We start from the raw sequence: 24,347 nt of genomic DNA, 5'->3' as shown, positions 1-24,347 counted from the left end.
TCTCCTCTTCCTTCTTCCTTCTCCTTCGCTTCCTACTCTTTCTAAAAACACCATGTGAGCCAACCATTGAAGGGAAGAGGCACCAGTCATAGTTAAGGGAGCAAGCTTGCATAAACTTCCAGGAAACAGTTTAGCCAAAACAAATGTTTTGTAGGAAAAGATACAATAAGTAGTAACTAAAATGAAAATGTAGGCAAAGGCCAGTGTATGGAAAATTCTGAAGGTCCAAATAATGACATTAAACTTATCTTAAAAAATAAAGAAAGGTAACCGCTGAGTGTTTAAGAATGAATGTTGGGGAAAGTTGAAATGGAATCAAGTGGTATTACAGAAAGATTACTTCAACAAGGAGAGTGATAGGTGAAAATCCTTGTAAACAAATGGAAGACAAGAGTGGCATTGCCTTTTTTTTATTGTTATGAGGAAAGACCATTCCATGATATCAGCATACGGTATTGATAGTGGAGGAAAAATTAGGAGTTAAGAGTTCTGGAAGACAGAAAAGCAAATGGAGAGGAAACAGGAGCACAGGAGGTTTTACAAGAGATAGTATGCATATGCTTTGTAACTGACGACTTCTTAGAAAAAATGAAAATTATTATTTTCATTGATATTTTTGGTAGAATTATGGTTGTCAATACTTTAAAAGAAAAATTTGAACACAAGTCTGTGTAGAGCGTAACAAGATGAGTATTGTTCCAAATTTTATAAAATTAATGTCAAAATTGAAAAGGATTTTAAATGAAATAACTGTTCCAAATAAGAACGGTACCCAGTACTAAAATAAACAGCACCTAAATAAAGACATAGTATAGACAAAGAGGAATAATAGAGATCCAAAAATAAAATTGTATAAGCTGCAAAGTATGATATTATTACTGGACATTAAAATATGCACATTTGAGATGTGGAGGCATTAAAACTTCACATAATATATGGAAGCAGAAAATAATTGCCTCCTTATAAACCTTTATTTCAAAAACACTAATATCACTGTTCATATATTATGTGGACGGTTATTGGGTAGGTGATGCATAAGTAGAAGTTATATGAACTATTTATGTTGTTCATTACTTCATTGCGTAGAAGCAATGGGCTTTTGTTTCCCTATTGGATATAAAGGGAGAGATGCATCCATCCAAATACAGCACAGCTAGAATGCAACGAATCCCTGGTGAACCAAGTTTTGTAATACATATTCAGGCTAAGAATATTCATACATTTTCCTATGCTTACAAATGCGTGCATTTTTCAGCTTTCCAGACTCTGCCACAACAGAGCTATACAGAACAACTTAAAAGTCTCATTTTCAGAAGGTTTTTATTCATTAAATATTATAGATTTATACTTTTGATTATGGGTTTTTTGATCCCTAGTAATTTATACCATACAATTCATCTTCTTTATATGACTGCAATAATTATATATGAAGATAGTTTTGAAGACTCTAGTAAAATGTACATTTGTCAAGAGGAAACTGCTATAATTAGTACCATTGCAAAATGCAGCTTGTCCTGTATTTCTACAGTTGAAATTATGCCCATTGAAATAGGAATTGCGTAGTTTCATTTATTGGTCAATGGCATTCTCTATATGCTATTAATTTGTTGCATCATAAAACTATGCCCCTTATTCTCATCTGTTTAATATCATCTAGATAGTTATGTATGTATGTATGTATGTATGTATGTAAGTATGTATGTGTGTATGTGTGTATTAGAGAGAGGGGAAGGGAGAGAGGAAGAGGGACGCCAATGTGAGAGAGAAACATCAATCAGTGACTCTAACACAGGCCACAAATGGGGACCAAACCCACAACCCAGTCGTGCGCCCTGACTGAGAATCAAATCAGTAACCTTTCACTTTGCAAGATGACTCCCAACCAACTGAACCACAAAAGTCAGGGTTTAATACCATCTATACAAACAATGACTCTGTTGACCAAAACCGATTCAGTTAATATCCATTTAGTTAGTGAAAAATACTGTAGAAAACATTTCAGGTAGTCAAAGCATGAAAAAGAAACAGAATGACAGTGCAAAAAGTGAAGGAAACGTACTGCAAGGCATTGGGTGAATCATAGAAAGAGTGCTCAGATACTGCGTGGGAGAAGGCAACGCAAACCAAAAATTAGCAACTTCAGGACGTTTCCACCACCATGGACAGCAAGGGGAGAGAGAGGAAGTGGTGATACTGGAGCCCAGGGGCCATGGTCACCTGACAGAAGCTAGGATCTTGTCATTTTGTCTAATTGGAGCACGTTGGAAAGAGACAGGGCCTCTCTCAGAAATGCCTCCTGAGACAGAGTGAAGGGGAGAGAAATAGTCTGCTTCTGCAGCTCTTCAAACCCTGGCCAGTGTTTGCCATCAGTAGAATCTGAGGGCGGGGCGGGGGGCTGGTACAGGTGACAGGGCAGACTGGGGAAAGTATCCATAAAGTTCAAGTTCTGAGACACCAAGGAAAGACTAGGAAGGGCAAGGAAAAATTATGAGAGCAAGCAGGTCCTCTGATGAAATGAAATTACAAAAAATACACTCATTTGAATGCTTAGAAATATGCTCTGTACATTAATAAAACATTATAAAAATAAAAACACTTGAAGTGTTGACCAAAATTTCAAAGTCTTAACCTTAATAAAGGAATTGGACTGCAGAAAAATGTCACAAAACATGTTATAATAACATAAAATAACTTCAACTCTTGGGATGGTTCATATTCACTGAAGCTTTTGATCAATAGGAAACATGATATGTTAAAAATAATAAATTATCACTTATTCTTTTTATATATTCAGAATATTTATTTCCCACATTTACTCTCACTTCGCCTTGAACTTTGCAGAGGAAAGACAATCTGCACTAGACTAGAGCCTTCAGAGGAGGATGGGTTTGCTAGTCACGCCATTTGCTAGGTGGGTGGCTTTTGAAAAATTAGATACATCTCTGACCTTTATTTCCCTGCTATAATAATTACTGCTCAGTATATCCTACAAAGTGTTGAGAATTCAAACAGGAGATGACACTCACTTTAGGAACTGCAGAGCTTGTTAAAGTATAAACCAAAGTTTTAATATTTTAATCTTCATCAAAGTATAGTTATAAAATGTGGGCTTTTTAAGATGTCTGTTAAAATTTCTACAAACCAGAAGCAGACTCTGTGGACCCCGCCGAGCACAGCCCAGCCTGTCTTTAACAGCGCTGCCCGCTCCCCACTTCTGCCCCTGCAGAGGACCTTGAGCCGGCTCCCCAGGGTCAGGCACACCTCCAGAGCAGCTAAGTCTCCTGAGGGGAGCCTCTCTGCCTCAGCCAGGGTGTCCAGCGGAGGGAAATGCCCTCGGATCATGGGCATGGAGGAGGTGAAGGCCTCAGCAATGTCTGGGCCAGGGATGTCCACAGCTGGGTTGAGCAAGGAGGAAAAGAGTGCAGCCTCTTCATGTCCTCACAGCCTTCGGGAACCTTGGAGAGTTCCAGGGTTCAGCACACAGCACCCTGAGCTCCCTGGAGAACTGGAGGTTGGCCCAGAAGATGGCCCTATGGGAGGTGCAGACAAAAACATGGTTTCAGAATCGCCTAGTGAAAAACCAACTGCAGGCTCACAGCTGAGCCTCCCCTTCTCTGGAGCTTTCCACCCACTCCACTCTGCCCTGGGCAGCGCCTGCAGCTGCTGCACCCTTAGGCATCCCTCCTGGGCCTTCTATTCTGGCATAGCCCCCTGGCTCCTCTGGGGTCGCTGCCAGGTGGAATAAGCCTCCCTGGCCTCAGCCTGAGCCCAGAGCAGTGGAGAGCCTTTTATATGCTGCCTCCCACACCCTGGGAACCAGGCACAAGTGCTGGGTCCGTCTTTGTCCAGGGGATCCTGAGACTTGAGCATTCTGCCTGAGAGCGGGATGCCTTTTGAGGAAGCATAGCCTCCCAGAAAGCCCGCAGCTGGGGCCTGTCAGATGCCAAGCCATGCCCCATACACTGGATGTGTGCAGAGCATCCCCAGAATGCACCTGGAGAGATGGTCCCCATGTCTATTTATGTCACACTGACGCCCTGGTATGGGCCTTGCACTGATGATGCACAGGGGGAATCCTGGGATCCTGAGCCACCTTATGACTCTGGAAGATTTGAACAGTGAAAGGACAGCAAGCTCCCAGTTATTACCAACCACACCTAAAACAAAAGCAAACTAAGAGGACAGCTAGATCAGAAGCAGAACCATAGAAATGGAGACCACATGGAGGGTTAGCAACAGGGGGGTGGGAGGAGGAGAAGGGGGAAGAAGGTATAGAGAATAAGTAGCATAGAGGGTGGGGAGAAAATAGACAGGAGGAGGGCAAGACTAGTGGGGGAAATATAGAATCTAAAGAACTTGAGACACAAGGACATGAATGAAAGGGAGGATGGTGGGGGAGGGGTGTGCAGGGTGAAGGGGAGTGAAGGGTGGGAAATGGGACAAGTGTAATGGCATAATCAATAAAACATATTTTTAAAAAGATTCTGGAGGATTTACATTTGAAGACATGTTAACGCCACTCTCTCACTGAAAGCTGCTGAAAAGGTTCAAGGTGGCTCAGTGGGCTCTGTGAACAGAACGGAAAGCCAGAGTTGACTTGTTCTGTGCTGAGCTGTTAGCATCTGATAAAAGGTAATTTATTCAATCTAAGGTGACAGAAAAATAGTTTTCCAATTAGAAAAAAAAAAATGAAGGACCTTTACTCTCCCAAAAGAAGCAACTCAACAAACATAATTTTTGTATTGTTATTGTGAGACATCTTACTAAAATGTGAAACTAGCCCTGACTGGTGTGGCTCAGTGGGTTGGGCAGCATCTCACACCCCAACATGTCACCAGTTTGATTCTGGTTTGTGGGCCAGGTCCTTGAGGGGGGGGCGGTGAAAGGCAATGATGGGTGTTTCTCTCCCTCCCTTTCTCCCTTCCTTTCCCTCTCTATAAAATAAATAAATAGCATTCTTAAAAAATAATGTGAAACAAAATATTGGTATACAGTTATAACTGCCTTTAGTAAAATATTTAAGAAACTGGGGATGCAAATTTGTCTTTAAGGAGGAATCACCTTGTTTATGTTGGGATTGTTTAACAATTAGGCCTTCGGATCGTTCCATAGCAAGTGAATATTTTCTAAAATTATTTTTGTTCCTCATGGTAATAAAGAACTATTTTATACTACACATTACAGGTTATGTAAAGATGACTGTACGTAGAAAGTCTTTTTACAAAAACTTTTTAGCTCATATTGAAATTTTGTTAGTATTAGGTCAGTGTGTGTGTGTGTGTGTGTGTGTCTATTTTTGTGTGATAGAGAAATTTGGTTTAGCCTTGAACCAAGATATGACACTTTAAATTCATCTAGTGCTATTAAAGAAGTATACTTTAAATCAGTTTGATTTTATCAAGGCAATTTATTTTGCCCCCATACAAATGTAAGAATGATTTACAATGAGTGTCTTTATCTCATAAAATAACTAAATGAGTTTTCTGCTTCAAAAGTACTTAAATCATACCAGTGCCTCCATTTATGCAACCATTTATGTTTTCAGCAATACAACCATAATATCAAAATCTGTTATTTGGGGTATTTTTTACATGCTCATTGTTTATAACTCATTGTTTAATCTCAGTTTTTATAACTCAGTCTAATTACTTTCTGTTGTATTTTTAAGCGTAGTTGTGTATTAATCACCAAAGGTTTTATCTATATCAATATAATCATTAATCATAGGAATTGCTTGGCATTTTTATAGCCTCTATTTTATTTGCTCTCTGGTCTTCCCTCAGAAGTAGCTAAGCCAAGTGTTTTAAATTTAGCATAGCTTTTTCAGTAAAAGATTTCAAAACTCTATCAGCCTTTCAGGACTTGAACATATAATATATCATCATAATGCTAATGAAACAGTCAAACTTGGATATGTTTTTTTCAATAATTGATAGTATCTCTTGATTATAGTTACTTGTGGTTTTTTGTAATGGTGGCACCAGGGATGTCACATTTTCCTTTTTTTTTTAACTTTCTGACAATGACATGTCTTACAAAACATGAATAGACGTCACATGTCAGAACACAGGTATGTCAGTGACCTAAGAGAAGTTGCTCACGGGTGTTAGGGAAAAACAGTGGTTTTTCTCTTGAGCCCAAATTGAACATTTTTTGGAAAATGACACCACAACAATGGAAAATTGGCACACTGAGGCACTTTTGTAAATTTTGATCTGTCTTGTCAATGGGGTTTGAAATTTTGCAGAGTCATAGACTCGTGGGACAAGTATTTACAGGAAACCTTGTCCAATTTCCTTACTATAGTGACGAAAATATAGAGAAACTTGTTCTAAAGCTAATAAACTACAGGTGTGACGTTTACTTGCCTGAACCCTGAGAGGGTGGCAGGACATCAGCACAGTTATAGGCATTTTCCAGAAGCTTCTGCCTGTTGTCCTGAGAATCATCCACTTTGTGACAGGCAGCCGGCCCTCAGGGGTTATCAGAGCAGGTTTCTTCCAAATTTCCTGCGAGGCAGCGGAGGCCTCTCTAACCCCCTCGTCTACAGCCCTTTCAGTGGTCGTGTGGTTAAGTCCCCGTGAAAGTGCGTTCTCTTTGAAATACTAGAGCTGACTTTTTCATTTGCTGAAATAAATACATTTTGCACATCTTACCTCTGTTCAAGTATATGCCTTACAATTTATTAAAAGCAAGAACCAATTTAGATTTATGCTTTTTCAGTTAGGATATTGGGAATAAAAAATACACATTGAAGCAATTTGGAGCAAAAATGATGACTTTAAATTAACATATATAAAGTCTTAAAAGAACTAACTCCTCCATAAGAAGAGGAGAACTAACTCCTCCATAAAAAAAGTTCATGTTTTCTATAGTGTATACAAATATAGAATGTATTTTAATATATCACATTTTCAAATTTTCTGGCTTAATTAAAATGTTACAGTATCCCACTGAACTTACTTATGTGCATGTAACATACAGAAACACACACATGGGAATATATATTTATATATATTTATATAAAATATACATTTTTAGTAACTAGTTACCATGAACTAAGATTCTATCATGAATTCTTTTCACCTATTAATTCATTAAATTATCAAAACAATACTATTTACATATTGTTGTTTGATTATTTGCATCTAAAGAAACTGAGGAATCAACAAGTTAATTGGCATTTCTAAATTAACATTTCAAAACAGCAATTAAACCTACTTAATCTACTGCCCAAAAAATATTCTTATCCACCAGGCATCCAACCCCTTATAAACAATTGATTGGGGAAGAGTTTGTTTCCAAATCTAATAACTTGGAAATTATATCTAATCAGACATAGACAGTATATGTCTGACATTTAATTTATCATGTTTTCTGCAGACACTAATGTTAGTTTAAATATATACTTGGGGGATATTTATGTTATGTCTGTCAGAAATTAAAATATAAATGTATTTTTTCCATTGATAAAAGAAGAAAAGGAAAAACAGATAATAAAACAAGAAAACCAGCCACGACAAAAAGTAACAGAATTCCGATTGAAATTGTATTTGAGAAAATGAGTCAAAAGTTTATTCTGAAAAAGAGATAGATATTAAATACATTATTCATAGAGAATTTGTACACTATTCTAACATTTTCTAATGTACGATTTGAAAACAGGAATGTTGATCTTAAATAAGAAGCCGGGGTTTAGAATGCATAGGTCTGTGGACAAATAGAAAGTTCATGGAAATGTTGCCATTTGTATTCCTCCTCCCCCTGGCATTTATAGAAGTAAAACAATGTGCTCCCCAAAGCACTGAGAATAGGAACCAGTGGACGCATTTCTGGGGGAAAGGCACAGTCACAGACGAGACTTTTTAAAGGACTTCATGTGACTCTCGATGGTGCCATTGCTCAGTGGCCTGTCTCAAGAACTACAGCTATGTTCCAGTCAGAGCGGAAACGGAGAGAACAGGAGTCACAAACATGACCTGTCAGCTATTATGAGATTTCTTTTCTTCTCTTTTTAAAAAAATATCACCCTGCGCTCTGTCCACAAGCTTCCATTGAAGTTCTGAATAAAGCTTTCATTATAAACACCTGCTCCGTGTAACAACAAGGCCAGGTCTCAAATATTTGTGGGACAATATATAGGGAGAAATTTGTTGACAAACTCAGCTACTGTGTGATTTTCCGTTAGTATAGCATCATACTACATCATTCAATGTTATGTTTCCGTAAGACTGAAGTTCACGTACCATGCAGATTGTAGCATTTTTTTCTCCATCTCGTTTCTCTCATCACCGTGAAAGACAGGAAGAGTGGCATCCCCACCGTCAGCACTTCCATGGGTTTCCTCGCAGTCGGGCACCGCCCCGTTCTAACCTATTCTAGGAAGCTTCGCCAACGACAAGGGAAGATGGCACTATTGTTGGGCTAAAATTGGCATTGCTCTATATACGTATACTTGTGACTATCACTACAAACTGCTTGCCACATAATTCATGATCAAATGTGGCAGTTTTTCTCAATTCCAAGGCTGAGAATCTCTGAATTAAAGAATTAAGCCTTAGGAAATCCTGTTTTGAGAGCTGAAATCCAATAAAGGCAAGAAAATGCTGCCATTATTAGCCATGAACATATTGTAATTGACTTAAGATCCCTGTTTTCCTGGTTTTTCTCATCTAGAAAAAAATAAGCCAGGACATAATGTTATGTAATTCTTGGAAGAACAGCATTTCTGCCCTATTACTTTTTTATTTTTTATTTTTAAAATATTTTATTTATTTATTTTTAGAGCAAGGGGAAGGGAAGGAGAAAGAGTGGGAGAGAAACATCAATGTGTGGTTGCCTCTCACGTGTCCCCCACTGGGGACCTGGCCTGCAACCCAGGTATGTGCCCTGGCTGGGAATTGAACCAGCGACCCTTTGCTTCACAGGCCCGTGCTGAATCCACTGAGCTGCACCAACCAGGGTGTAGCCCTGTTACCAACCCTATTACTTTTTTTATAAGCACCTTAAATTTTATGGTTATTGTACCTTTAGGAAAATTTCAAAAATTTACTCTCAATTTTGTTCCATAAATTTATATGTATATATTACTATTATATATCATATATCTATATTACTTATATTCTACATTTATAAATACATACATATTAAACAGACATACATATATGTATTTGGCTATTTTAATACAAGTGGTTTTTTTACTGAAATATCTTATACAGTACATTAGCTTGTGAAATACTTCATAGGTTATTAATAGAACATTAACTCCAAAATACCCTTATTTAGTTGTATATTTATTTGAGTTAAATTGTATCAGTCACAATGAAAAAGAAACAATAGGAAGGGTATGAGATCATTCTTTCTTTATGCTGCATAGTATTCCATTGTACAAAAATAGATTTTTGATTCTTTTATTTACTGATGGGCACTTAGGTTGCTTACAACACTTGGCTATTATAAATTGTGCTGCTATGAACATTGGGGTGCATAGGTTCTTCTGAATTAGTGTTTTGAGTTTCTTAGGGTATAATCCCAGCAATGAAATTGCTTGGTCAAAAAGCAATTCCATTTTTAGTTTTCTGAGGAAATTCCATACTGTTTTCCACAGTGGCTGCACCAGTTTGTATGAATGGATCTGGAGAGCATTATGCTAAATGAAATAATGGTGGTGAAAGACAAATACCATATGATCTCACCTATAAGTGGAACCTAATCAAAACAAACAAGCAAGCAAAACATACCAGAGACATTGAAATTAAGAACAAACTGACAGTAACCAGAGGGGAGAAGGGAGAGGAATAATGGGGAAATAAGGGAAGGATCATCAAGGAACGTATGTAAAGGACCCAGGGACAAAGCCAAAGGGGATAAGGATCCAGTGTGTGAGGCAGGGAAGGGTACGGTGGGGGGATAGTGGTGTCAGGGAAATGGAGACAACCATGCTTGAAAAATACATACATACATACATAAAACAATATGACCAAACAGAAAGAGATTTAAAGTAATAGGAGTTACTAAAACATTTATTCAAGGTGCAGTTTTTATTATATGGAGGTTCAACTTGTCAATTTTTAAGGTCTTTCAAAAGAAAAAAGAAAACGACCAGAATTACATATAAAACTAACTTTACGGGCATTAGTTTAGTTTTAAAATTGCACCTGTAATGACAAAGTTTGTAAAAAAATATTTGCTATTTTGAATAAATAAGATAAAAATTTTATTCCTGCGTCATTCACATGCAATAAATCAATAGGTAAGGAGGATTATCTGCAAACGTAGCCACAAAGTTTCTTTTCTCTCTCATCCCCTTGCAGGACGACTTGCAGCTTGTGCTGACAAGAGAAGTTGGGTTTGTTTGTTTTTTCCATTGACTTTAGGCATAACCATGTGACTGGAACAATGAAAAAGTAACAAATATAGCACAAGTAGAGACTTGAGAAGTCCCTGCAAGTTCGTGTGTTCTCTTAATGCTCTTGTAACCCGTAAGCGGCTGAATAAATGTGTACTAGCCTGCTGCAGAGCGAGCAATTACGTGAAAAAGCGTCCTAGTCTGTAGCACTTTCAGCCAAGCCGTTCATAAACCAACTGGCCCCAGCCAATCACTTGACAGCTTACCACTGGGGCAGTTGCCAAAAGAACCACCTAGTTGAGCCCAACCCAGATTGCCAGTCTGCAGTGAGCTAAATGAACGGTTGTTGTTAGAAGTCATTAAATTTGGGAGATGCTATTTGGCAAATTGAAGTGACAGAAAGCTGAAGATAAATAATAAGTCAAGGTGAATCACATTCGAGCTACCAAGATGATACATTAGATTCTCACAAGGCATTTTGTGCAGGGTGAAGCCACTACAGGAGCATATTACCCCTCAAATTACCTCCAAGATGGGCATCTGGGTATATTCAGGACTTAAGGGATCTGATGGCAGTGGGGTAGAGGAACTACAAATGTTGGCTCATGAGTTGTCTGTTTTTTTTCCACTAAACTGGTATCTCTAAAGGGAGACTGTTCTTAACTAGTCCTTTGGTCATAAGGTTTGAAACCTATTTGACTCTGATCATGAATGTCGTGAACTTCTATTGAATTTACTCTCCATGGACTCTCTCAGCTCATATATGACCACTCCCCAAATCTGAACAGGCATGAACTTGAGTCTCACAGGAGTCATGAGTTCTTCAACAGTGGTCAAATAGGCACCTTCCTTGGGGAATGTTTCTCAGTCCCTACATGCTAGGTATGTCCTCAAGCTGAATGTAAGCATGTGAGCTTCATTAAGAAGCTTGCAGACCTCCAGGCTATCCTTAGGAGGGCAAACTATCAATTCTGATGTCCTTGGCTATGTTAAATATGTATTTGGATATTTCTCCTATACTGCTATTAAGGAGTCAAAAAAAAAAACAACCAGAGGAATAAGAAAAAACTGACCTCTCTGAGCAAGTGTTTTATCCCCCTGTCTCTTCTCCTTTTGTCTCTACTGGACAGTAATGAATAGGTTTTCCCACTGCCTGTCTGTCCAGATGGAATTATCTTCATATAGCACCCTGACTCTCATTTTCTTGTGTGAGTTTTTTTTCTAAACTATGCTTCTGGCATGGAAAAGTTACTTAATGAACTTGGATCTAGCTATTCTATCTGGGAAATACTTATCTATGAAGGCAGTGTTTGAAAAATAAAATCAGCTTCAAAGTTACAAAGACCCTTCTATTGTTGATAGTTTTTATCTTGAAGGAATGGATGCCAATAACTTAATAGTTTGGATCAGCAAATTTACTACATATTAAAATATACTTCTAAATAAATCAAAGAATACTATTTTATGCCCATAATTTTGAAACAGATGACCACTTATTTCCCTTTTATGGTGCCTCTGTTCATATTTCTTTAGTACTGGAATTTCCAGTATACTAGTAAAAGAATTCATTAATATACTTCAGGTTATTCTTTCCTATCCTAAAAAAATGTTCAGGGTATAAATGTTCAGGCATCAACAAAGTAAACCTATTTTAAAATAATTTTATTTTGTCTTTCACCGCCTGGCTTATTTCACTCAGCATAATGCTTTCCAGTTCCATCCATGATGTTGCAAAGGGTAGTAGTTCCTTATTCCTTTCTGCGGCATAGAATTCCATTGTGTAAATGTATCATAGTTTTGTGATCCAGTCATTGACCGATGGGCATCTAGGTTGCTTCCAACTCTTGGCTATCGTGAATTGTGCTGCTATGAATATTGGGGTGCATAGGTTCTTTTGGATTGGTGTTTCAGGGTTCTTAGGATATACTCCTAAGAGTGGAATTGCTGGGTCAAAAGGCACGTCCATTTTTAGTTTTCTTAGAAAATTCCATAATGTTTTCCATAGTGGTTGTACCAGTTTGCAATTCCACCAACAGTGAACTAGGGTCCCCTTTTCCCCACAACCTCTCCAGCACTTGTTGTTTGTTTCTTTGTTTATGATAGCCATGGGGCGGGGGCCGGGCAGGGTTGGGAATATAAGACAGAAACCTGTACTTGAACAAGAATTAAATAAAAATTATATTAAAAAAATAAAATAAAATAATTTTATTTTGGACTTTGTCTTAGAGGAAACCAACAGTGATTGCAGATTACTGAAATGACCAATGGCATGTCTCACTTCAAGTTTTTAAAAAGATTAATTCACTGGTAATAAGCAACATGTCTTTAGTTTCCATCACTAAATGTTTTGGGAGACATTAGATAAAAAATGTATCTATGGCTGAAAATATTTTTGAATTGGAAAGTAGTATATGACCAATCTTTGAAATATATTTTCAGATTAATAATGTATTTAGGTTATAACTGATAAAATTTATAATCTAAAAGTGTATACTTAAATTATATTTCTTAGAATTATAATAAACTAAAATAAGTATTCTAATTTGAATGGTATGTAATAAGGTTTAAAAGCAAATTTCAATATTCTTAAATACTCTAATAATAAATAGTCTCACTACTGAATAAATAATTCTGTAGTTGCTACTGTGAGTACATTCTAAGTAGTTTATGGTTAAAGCTATCTAAAATGTAGATTTAATAGAAACACTTATTAATACGTTAATATTTGTGTGTGTGTGTGTGTAAGTTTATCCAATGAAACTAAATAACCTATTTGGCAAGGACTTTTTTAAGTCTCTAACATGATAAAATGAATAAACTTGCCAACTCTCACTGACCAATTAATACAGAGAATGATGAATATGTGACAAAATTGTGTTTATTGGAATTTTATTGATGGTAACAAGAAATCACTTCCCTGTTTTGCTTTTATTCTCTTCATGACAAAAGAAGGAAGTTAACATGAGTTTTCCTTATTTCATTTTAAAGAGATACCTATGCAACAATATTAGTCAGCTCTGAAAATGAATATGGAGAAAAACAATATCCAGTGGAGAAATTATACATTAAAGCACTTTTTTTTCAGATATTCATTTCATTTTCTATATAATCACTGGTGTCATGAACTCTTCCACTCTTCCAATTTCACACCATCTAATTCTCAGTGTAATTATTGGTTGTCCTAAATGGACTCCTTGGCAACAGAGACTGGTCCTTTCTGCCCTATTTCTACAGGACTCCTAAATCAATCACAATTTCAAATCAACTGTGTCTGGAACAAGGTGCATAACAGTGATGAAGCGATGTAAGTTTGCTTAAAAATGCCAGTTTTTCATGGGCATTTTTCTACTAATAGGTCAGACTTGTTGTACATTGAAAGCATAGTTTATACCCTGTAGTAATTTCAAAATATCCATTTATATTTGTCTCCTTTGGAAAGTTCATCTCTGCTTGATGGAGCATGGAGGTTACATAAATTTAGTGTTTGGTATCATGCTTCACTTTTCTTTTAGAGCAAGAAATTTAGTTTCTGTTCTATTTTATTTGCACAAACTTTCATCTGTGTAAATACTCTTTACTTAGACCGAAATAAACTAAAGTTTAGGATTTATCAATGTCACGTGAGAAAACCAAATTTGCATTTGTTTTCAGGATATAATGATTTAAAAAGAAAATTTAAACTAATCATTAGATACATTCAAACATATCGAAATGAGTTCAACTTGAAAATATGTGTAAGTTACAAATAGATCAATAGGTATAGATATAATATCCATATACATCTTTATATCTGCATATACACATGTATACAAACATATATTTATGTACATATAAATACCATGATAAATGAAGAGAATGATGTTGGGAGATAGGAAATGTATACATACAGACACATATACAAAATCTGTTTGGGAAAAGTCCAGCCATTGTTAATATAATGAGAACTATTTGCATGACATCGATGTAACCTGGCAGCCAAGGAGAGTGGACTGGAATGCACATGTGTGAACAATGATGCTTTCACTGTACTAGTCAGTAGGGGCTGTAGACACCACCAAGTGAAAATGGGTACTGTGTGGCTGTCACATTGAATTGACAAAGTGAGTAGAGCAACGAACTTGCATCAGATTTTACATTAAGCTTGAACATTTCTCTGCAGAAACTATTCAAAAAATTCAGAAGACTTTCAAGGACAATGTAATGAATGCAATGCAAATAAAAATGTTTCTCATTGCATCACGTCTTATGCAGGGTTTTTCAGCAAAACATCAAATCACTGAAGTAACTCAGACCCCTACAGCCCAGATTTGGTACCCTGCAACTTCTGGCTTTTCCCCAAACTAACATCACCTTTGAAAGGGAAGAGATTGCAGAATAACTATAAGATTTAGGAAAATACAGTAGGCAGCTCATGGTGATTCCAACAAAGGATTTTGCACAGTGTATTGATCAGTGGAAGAGATGCTGAGAGGACTATGTGAGGTTCCAGGGTGCCTACTTTGAAGGGGACTGAGGTGTCATTGTCCTGTGTACAATACTTCTTGTATCTAGTTTCTTCTTCAATGAATGTCACTATTTTTTATATGTGTGGCTGGATACTTTCTGAACAGATCCTATAGGTATTTATAATTTATAAAAGCTAGTATTACTAGTTGTCACTATTTTAAATAAGGCTAACATTGTGAATTATATATATGATCAAGAAACAATTTTTTAATATTTTATTTATTTATTTTTAGAGGGAGAGAAGGAGAAAGAGTGGGAGAAAAACATCAATGTGTGGTTGCCTCTCATGTGTGCCCTACTAGGGACCTGGCCTGCAACCCAGGCCTGTGCCCTGACTGGGAATCGAACCGGTGACCTTTTGCTTCACAGGCTCATGCTCATTCCACTGAGCTACACCAGCCAGAGCTGATCAAGAAACAATTTAACTTTAAACTGAAAAAACATTGGAATTGGTTTTACTGAACACATAGTTTCAAAATCTCCATACTGCCGCATATTTAAAAGGTATAGATAGAATTAGTATCTATCAATGTTTACCAACATCTTTTCAAAAACTCTTTTTGACTCTGATGGTAATAGCATCATGTAAATACTTAAAGTTTGGAAAACCACTAATTTCTATTGAATTTTCAAAATACAAAAACTTTTTTACACATAAGCCAGCTGCCTCAGATATTAAAGCCATTGATTCAGACAAGTTATCTCAATATTAAAGAGCAAATGAGGACCAAAACAAAAAAAATAAAATAAGTCAACTTCAGTGATTGTAGGTTTGGAGAACTTTTATTAAAAGAATATACATGAGATTATATGATAAATTATGTGAACTAAGCAAGATAAGGTTATTATCTATCTTACTAAAATTAAAACATCAAGAATAATCATATAATCATGGTACATATACACAATGGAATTTTATGCTGCAGAAAGAAAGAAGGAGCTCCTACCTTTTGCAACAACATGGATGGAACTGGAAAGCATTATGCTGAGTGAAATAAGCCAGGTGTTGAAGGACAAATACCATATGATCTCACCTCTAACAGGAAGCTAAACAACAAAGCAAACAAGCAAGCAAAATATAACCAAAGACACTGAAATAGAGAACAGGCTGACAGTGACCAGAGGGGAGAGGGGAGGGAATTTCAGGGGAAATAAGGGAGGGATTTAGAGGAACCTATATAAAGGATACATGGACAACAACTGAGAAGGGTGGAAATGGGAGGGAGGAGGGAGGATGAGGGGTGGGATGGGATGGGAGTAATAGACAGAAAACTGTACGTGAAAAATAATTAAATAAAAAAATTGGGAAAAAAAGAATAATCATAGAAGTATTTCAACAGGAAGAGGTTTTGTATGCATGTGGTTTTGAGAGTTTTCTGGTAATCAATATCAATGATGAACAAGGTCTACTTGTGAATTATTTTCACTGTTAAAGTATACATTTATCTACAAACAAATTTTTCTACTAGTTCACTTAGAAACTCAAGTTTTCTATCAATAGCAGGAACAAAATCAGGTTGCTCCCAAGATTTGCTTCTGTCTAAAGAAACATTAATCTTTGAAACCTGATTATAAACTTCCTTTGTTTAGGCTGGATTCTAGTCTCAGATGAGGTGAAGAATCCAAGTACTGTGCCTTGGGAGTCAATTATGATGATGGTATTTTGAATTCAGTAGAATGATTTTCCAGTAGATTAAGATGTATGTGTTTTCGAGGAAAACAAACTGAGTTTCCATGGCCTTAAAAGACATGAAATGGTTAAGCTTTCAGTGCTATCATAGCAAGCTTTTTCAAAAAGACCTGATGTTTTGTCAATATTGATTCAAGCTTCTCAGTGTCACTGGAGTAAAAATAATAAAGTTCTTTTGCTGCATAGACATAAAGAAAAAAATTTGATTGATTCTTCCATTACCCAATGACAGCTATTACAAAACAGAGAATAAAAATGGCAATTAGATGCTTGGTCTTAAGGTGAAATACATGAGACTGTGTAAGAATTTAGTGAGTGGAGACAAAGGTCTAAAAGAAATATAAAATAAAATGTTCAAATCTAACTATGTCTCACTTCACAGATTAGAATAGTGCACTCACTTTCTCTAAATCATGACAAATCTATGCTTTTTATTATTTATATTTATGTTTACAAGCTACACATAAGGTTAACATGAGGTAAAGATGCAGAACAATTTTGCCAGTTTAATTGAAAAATAATTACTTGTAAGATACAATTAAAATTTTAAAGATATTGTACAAACATGATGTCATCTGTTCATTAGAAATATGTTAGAATCAAACTGTAACTATTCTATTCTTTAGAGATAGAAATAAAAGGACAGCAAGGTTGTGTGAATTTTCAACAATGATATTTTCCTGGAGACAGTGTTGAATCCAACCTGTCTGAGAATGCCTTTGCATTCTATTATCTCTCTCTTTCTCTTCCTGTCTCTCTCTCTCTCTCTCTCTCTCTCAACTCTCTTGCTCTGGTAGCACCGGGTAAAGTAAAAGTAAAGATAAATGTACTTAATAAAATTATTTCAGAATATTTTTTCCAATTTTTTTATTTAATTATTTTTCAAGTACAGTTTTCTGTCTATTACTCCCATCCCACCCCACCCCCATGCTCCCCCCTCCCTCCCATTTCCACCCTTCTCAGTTATTGTCCATGTATCCTTTATATATGTTCCCCTAAATTCCCTCCCCTCTCCCCTCTGGTCACTGTCAGCCTGTTCTCTATTTCAGTGTCTTTAGTTATATTTCAGAATATTTTAAAAGCTATATATATACCCATTTAAAATAAACTAACAAAAATAAGTTTGATATGGCTTAAAATAAGGATATTTTAATTGGATATTTAGTAATAACATTAACTAGGTTAAATCATGTAAACATTTACAAATGAGTAATAAATAATTGTTTATTTTGTGGAATTAAAATATTAAGAAAAATAAAATAAAGTCAGCTAGTTTCACTTCTATTCTAAATTGAAGGTATTCATTTATTTTACAAATATATTTATACTACTCATTATGTAAATGACATTGCCAGATGCTAAAGATAAAACAAGAACAATGGTTGTCCTCGTGGAGATTACAGTCTATTCAGGAAAATAAGTACTGAATAAATGAAGAAAAAAGTGTTATCAAGAGGAAGTGCAAGCTACTCGTGGAATGAAAAAGTAATAAAGTTTAAATAATCTTGACTGTGGGGTGAAGGTTGGGGAAAATTATTATTAAAATGTTAGTGACAGTTAATCACAAGTAGGAAGAATATTTCTAGAACAAGAAATGACAAGGTAAATATCAAGGCAGGAGAAGAAGCACCCACTTCAGGACAGGAAAGAAGACTGGCATTGGATGGATCTTTAAGCAACAAGTAAGAAAGAAACGTAAACTGAGAGTGAAGAGATACAAGAGACATATAACATAAGAAAATGACATAAGTGTTTGTATTTCCCATGGGGACAAAGAGAAAACATTGATCTATATTAAGCAACAAATCCACATGAACTAATCAGTGTTCTTAACACAACTACTGTGGCTGCAGTATGCATAATAAGTAAAAAATGGCAACACAGTTCATGAGGTTTCTTATCGGTAAACTGTTTACATTAGCAAAGTTCATAGATGTGATTTTGAATCACAGTGCTTCAGAATTTGCCTTAGTTCCATTGTTATTCACAGTCTTTTTGACACTGAGTTGCATGTCACTTTCTATTTCTTACCATGTTTATGATATTTTCTAATTAGGGAATTAAGGAATAAAATACTGTTTTATTCTCTGCCTGTAACAAAAATAGGTAAATATCCACCAAAAGGTCCAGGTATTTTGAGAAAGGTTAATGAAGAATATTGATAGTGTTTGATTTACATATCTGATACATTCATAATATGATTAATATTTAAACAAACTGCACATAAAGCATACAACTAAACTAACAATTTGGGGACCATTATGATTGACTTAATAAATTGCTTGTTTAGAAAAGTTTGTTTATATACAGGAGGAGAGAAATGAGATAATGTGAGACACAAAATGACTAGGTGAGAGGATTTGTTTTCGGTGCTTTACCATTTCCTTTTGAGATGGGAAACCCTAAAAACCCTGTTGAAATTATTATGGAGTAAAAAATGGTGAGAGAGTGCAGTTGGAGATCTAGTAAAGGTGGAAAATCATACAAGATCCATAGAAACCTAGGAGCACTGGGATCCAGAGCACAAAAGGATGAGTTGATTTTGGTGAGACAGAAAACTATCATAAGAAAGGGAATTAGGATATCATGATCTCAATAGTTACTCAATACAGTGAGTAATCTATAACTTTAGATTTGTTATATGTACTTTGGATCAAGGATGCATGAAAAGGTGAAAAAAATTATCTTTCCCTAGGAAAACTGATTTTATTAATAGATAATCTCTTAAAATTCTAGTCAACCTCTCATTTAAGTTTATTTTAATAATGTAAATCTTACCATTTCTAATTTGTTAAGAAGGACTTGCTGTTTATTTTTTGCCTCAGACTTTCTATATAATGAGTAATGAGCTAAGAGTAATAACATTCCATACCTTAAGTGATAGCAGTATCAAAGTTTCATACATTTGGTTAAATATTGCTAAATGAATGAAATGATAAAATATTACCAACATGAGTTATTTATTAGGTAGCCAGAGTTGGAGAGATTAACTTTCCCATTCTAGCAGCTTTGAAAAAATATATACTTAACTACTAATGAAAGAAAAAATATTGAGTACCTATTCTAATATGTTAATCAGATGGTACATTATTTCAGATAATTCCTTTGTTCTATTCAACCTTATTTATACAACACACTTTTGATATACTACGTAAATAGCACAGAGGTTTTAACCAATTTCCAGATGGTAAGAACCATGGAATGTCATCCAACATAGCCCACTGTCCTTGAATTGGGTTGGATTTTAACGTCAGTGCCCCTGGTCTCCACTCCATTATTCTGGGGAGAGTCTCGTTCTTCAAAGAAATTTTATCACACTTACTGAGGTGGGTTGGTCCTCGATCCCTTATCATCACACGAGTTGGCCAGAGCAGTTCGAGGCATCACTTCAGGCAGAAACTGACCCTGTCTCTACTTATGTTATGTAGATGTTGAGTTAACCTGATAAAGCTCTAATCAGTCTATACCAAACTGCCTCTTCTCTCCCACTAACCATCACTGAGGCACATGCTGCCTCTGAAAACCTATGGTAGTAATTAGAATAGTCATCTTTTCTAGGAGACGTGACTGTCCTCCTTATGTTACATTAATTTCCACACTGATTCAGGCAACATTGTCTATTTTAACAAACAAGCCACAAATGTGCAATACAAAAATCCAGTAAAAAAATCGCCTTCATGGTAATCCTCAGTTTCTTATAAGAGAAGGGGGGGGTTCTGCTATATGTAAATGATCTCAAAGTGTGATTTCCAGACCAGGAGTCACATTGCCACCTGGGAGTTTGTTATAAATGTATATTTTCAGGTTCCACCTATGCCTAAAGTACGGTGAACCATAGTGATATGTGATTGAACAAGTTCTTTGGGTGATTTGATACACACAAGTGTATGAGAACTGCTACTCCACTCAGTCATTTAGGAGCGTTTGCTGATACCAACATGTAACTCCCAACGTCATCGAGTCATCTTCAACCAGTTGGTGAGGAGGCAGCCAGTCTGGAGAAGCTCAAGAGAGAGTTTATCTAGACCAGACCTGGGATTGGTGTACAGAACTTTCATTCACTTTCAGTTGGCTGCAGCTCAGTCAAATGGCCACACACAAGTGTAAGGCAGGATGAGAAATACCATCATGTTGTGTGCGAGGGAGAAGAATAAGCATATTTTAGTGGCAGCTGGAAGTCTCCCTTGCAAGCTTCTCTCTTTCTACTGGCAACACTACAATTTGTTCACTTCTGTTGTGCCTTACTCCATTCTGCTACAAGGTTTCCTCACCTGCTGTTTTTGCTCATAATATTCTTGCTAACTCTTCCAGTTCTTCATTTGCATTTTATTGTTTAATTGCTAATCATCCGCCAGATCCCATCTCAAACAGCATTTCTTCAGTATATTATATCTTCTTCTTGCATATACTTGAGGTACTATATAGTTTTCTGTTATAATAGTTAAGGTTTTCTGTTATAACTTTAGCTTTGTAAGCATTAGGTTATTATAGGCCTCCTCTACTTGAAACCAAGCTCCAGATCTGGTTTTAGTTACCTAATAACATCACCTAATATATTGTTTGGAAATATCAGAAACTCTGTACATTGTTCTGCTAAATATACTTTTTTTAAAGATTTCATTTATTTATTTTTAGAGAATGTAAGGAAGGGAGAAAGAGATGGAGAGAAACATCAATGTGTGGTTGCTTTTCACATACCCCCAAATGGGGACCTAATCGGCAACCCAGGCAATGCCCTGACTGGGAATCAAACCAGTGACCCCTCGATTCACAGGCCAGCTCTCAATCCATTTTGCCACATCAGCCAGAGCCACTAAATATACTTTAAGAAGAGAGTATAGCCATGTATATGAATTTACATTAGAACTGACTGTGCATGCTTTGTATAGGTGCAAATGTTTAGATTCATTCCATAAACAATTTTAAGCGATTGAAAATATTTGCTTCTTCATAACAAAATGAAAAATAAGATAATATATAAATGACAGGCATTGCCCACTTTTGTTCTATACCATCTTTATTCTGAAGTGTATTATCTACTCTTTAAATTTTTTCTTTATCAGTGAATCTCTTCTCTATGTTTTCCATGATGAACAAAGCAGCTGTGTTTCAAATCCAAGCTCCTCTCTTTCAATTTGCAACCCCTATAGAGATAGGTGTAGCTGAAAAGTTTGTTTGAAATGACACTGAATCCTGATGTGAAGGAGCGAAAGTGGGGGACTTTTAATGTGAAGGTTTAGCAGCAATTCTTTTTTCTTTTTTAGAATTATTTTATTGTTCTTCAATTACAATAGTCTGCATTTACCCACTACCACTCCCCTCCAGCCATCCTCACCTCCCTCCCCTGCTTCCACCCACCTCGGTTTTGTCCATGTGTCTTTTATAGTTGCCCCCCCATTATCTCTTCCCACCTCCCCTCTGGTTACTGTCAGGTTTTTCTTAATTTCAATGTCTCTGATTATATTTTGCTTGCTTGTTTGTTTTGTTGATTAGGTTCCAGTTTCTGATTGAGATATTAATCTATACCATCTCTTTGGGGAATAATATACCATTTCTGAGCTCCCATTTTTCTGAATCCTAATATTTATAAAGAAGAATGAGCAATGTCCGAGAGTCTCTGAAGCTTGATTTCCTATAAATTTCTGGCTGATCATTTGAGTTATTTCTGATGTACAACAATGTATCTCTATATCGTCAACTGAAAATCTTGAATACCAAGAATGCAGGAACATGACAATACTTATTATAATCATGACACAAGATGGGAATATGAACTTGAAAAAGGTCAAAGTTGTAAAGGCCAAAAATACCAACCTTGTTATTTTTTCAGGCATATAAGGCATTTTGACTTTTGACCTCCTTTCATAACAAAGATTGTACATGAATTCCAAATGATTCAACATGAATTTCTTATTAATATGATGCTTCAACTAATTAATCCATTTTATGGTATTTTTAAATCTATGGTTGACAAGTTTTTTATATCCTTCACAGGCTTATGTGGAAAAGAAAGAAATGTCCATTTATATTTGAGCTCTGACAAAAGTGATGGAAAAAATATGATGCGATCAGTACTTTTAGTAGGTTTTCTTTCTGTTAGCAAATCTTTTCAAAGATGTGTAAATTAATGTTGATATAGAGCAAAAACACTAACCATATTAAATAGGCAGTTTTATGATATGGGTTACCTGTTCATACATCAAACCAACAAAGAGCAATTTATAATTTTCTAGCTATATTATATCACAGCAACCAAATATTTGACTGCATTGAAAGTGACTACTGGAGCCATAATTTTAGGCACAGCCATGCCACAATGATTGATAGGTAAAATTGGATTTTTACTGTAAAAGTCTCAATCTGTTTAGGTCCAGCAAGTGAAATTGATCTATCGACCAATTGGGGTTTGAATCACCACAGCTTGATACTGACACCTCCACTTGGTGCTCCGTGGAGACCGTCTAGAGTCAAAACAGAATTTTTATTCTACAAAATTCTACTTTCTATGCTGTTTCAATCTAAACTATCCTGTTAGAATTGACAGGGGAAAGTATTCCAGGAAATACCAAAGGGCTACATTTTCCGGATGACATTATGCTAGGCTAGTAAAAGGTAAATTTCTCTGAACAATGACAGAAACCAATTTGTTGTCTCAAGCATTTTGTTAAACTATTTTAAATCACACTAGGTGTTTCCCAAATGATCTTCACACATTTGATTGCTGTACTTTCAAACATTAGCATTGTTTCTGAACCTTTTTTGTTTGTTGTCCAGTTTGTTTTACATACCATTTTCAGGTACTCATAGGAATGTAATGCACGCTGTTACTTTCATATCTTCTTTTTTCTTCTTGGGACTATGTGTTAGTGGAGTGAAGAAGGAATTATGACTATATGTACATGTGAAATGATGGTTGTTTTCTGAGACAGCCAAAAATTATGGGTATTTTTAAAAATACAGAAAAACATGATTTTTATCTATCAGGTTTATGGGATAGCATTATTTAATATTGTATGTTTCAAGTGTACAGTTTTACAATATACCATCTGTATATTGCATTGTGTGATCAACATCCTAGTCTGAACTCCCCTTATCAACAAAAAAATTAAAAATAAAAACAAATGTGATGACAGCAAGTGTATGCTTTGTGGATGAGACAATGTAAATCTGTTAGGCAACAACATTTGAAAAGTCTGAATAATTTCCAAAGCCATATAGAATAAAGATATGAACTGTGTGTGTGTGTGTGTGTGTACATTTAATTCAAATGATATAATATTATTGGAGACTTCATTTATATATATATTTAGTCATTCATACATTAAACTTATCTGAAGGAGCTTAATTTTATTAGATATGATAAATATAAAATAAAATGAGTCATTAATATAAAATATAGTTATTAATGACAAGTCAGCTTCATTTTGTTGATGTTTAGGATGTCGGTACATTTTGTTTATCACAACATTACAGAATCTATTTGGAAGATGACAGAATTGTGTGTAAAGGGAAAGCTGGAAGGAATCTAAAAGAAAAGCAGTGATCTCAACTTTTTTCCTTGAATCTCATTCTTATGATTTTTAATTATTTAATTGTGGTTTAGTTACAGTTGTCTGCATTCACCCCTCACCACTCCCCTCACCCCAGCCATGCCCATCTCCCTCCCCTGATGCCACCCCTCCTTGGTTTTGTCCATGTGTCCTTTGTAGTTAGTTGTTCCTGAAAACCCTTCCCCCTTTTGTTTTAAAAAATAGTATTGTATATGTTTAACTATGAGACTCATACACTTCTGAACTTGGAAAT

This window comes from Sturnira hondurensis, unplaced genomic scaffold (assembly GCF_014824575.4).
Source record: "Sturnira hondurensis isolate 20B ecotype Veracruz unplaced genomic scaffold, ASM1482457v3 Scaffold0008710, whole genome shotgun sequence".
Taxonomy (NCBI): domain Eukaryota; kingdom Metazoa; phylum Chordata; class Mammalia; order Chiroptera; family Phyllostomidae; genus Sturnira; species Sturnira hondurensis.
The sequence above is the reverse complement of the archived record's forward strand: the minus strand, read 5'-3'. Positions refer to the sequence as shown.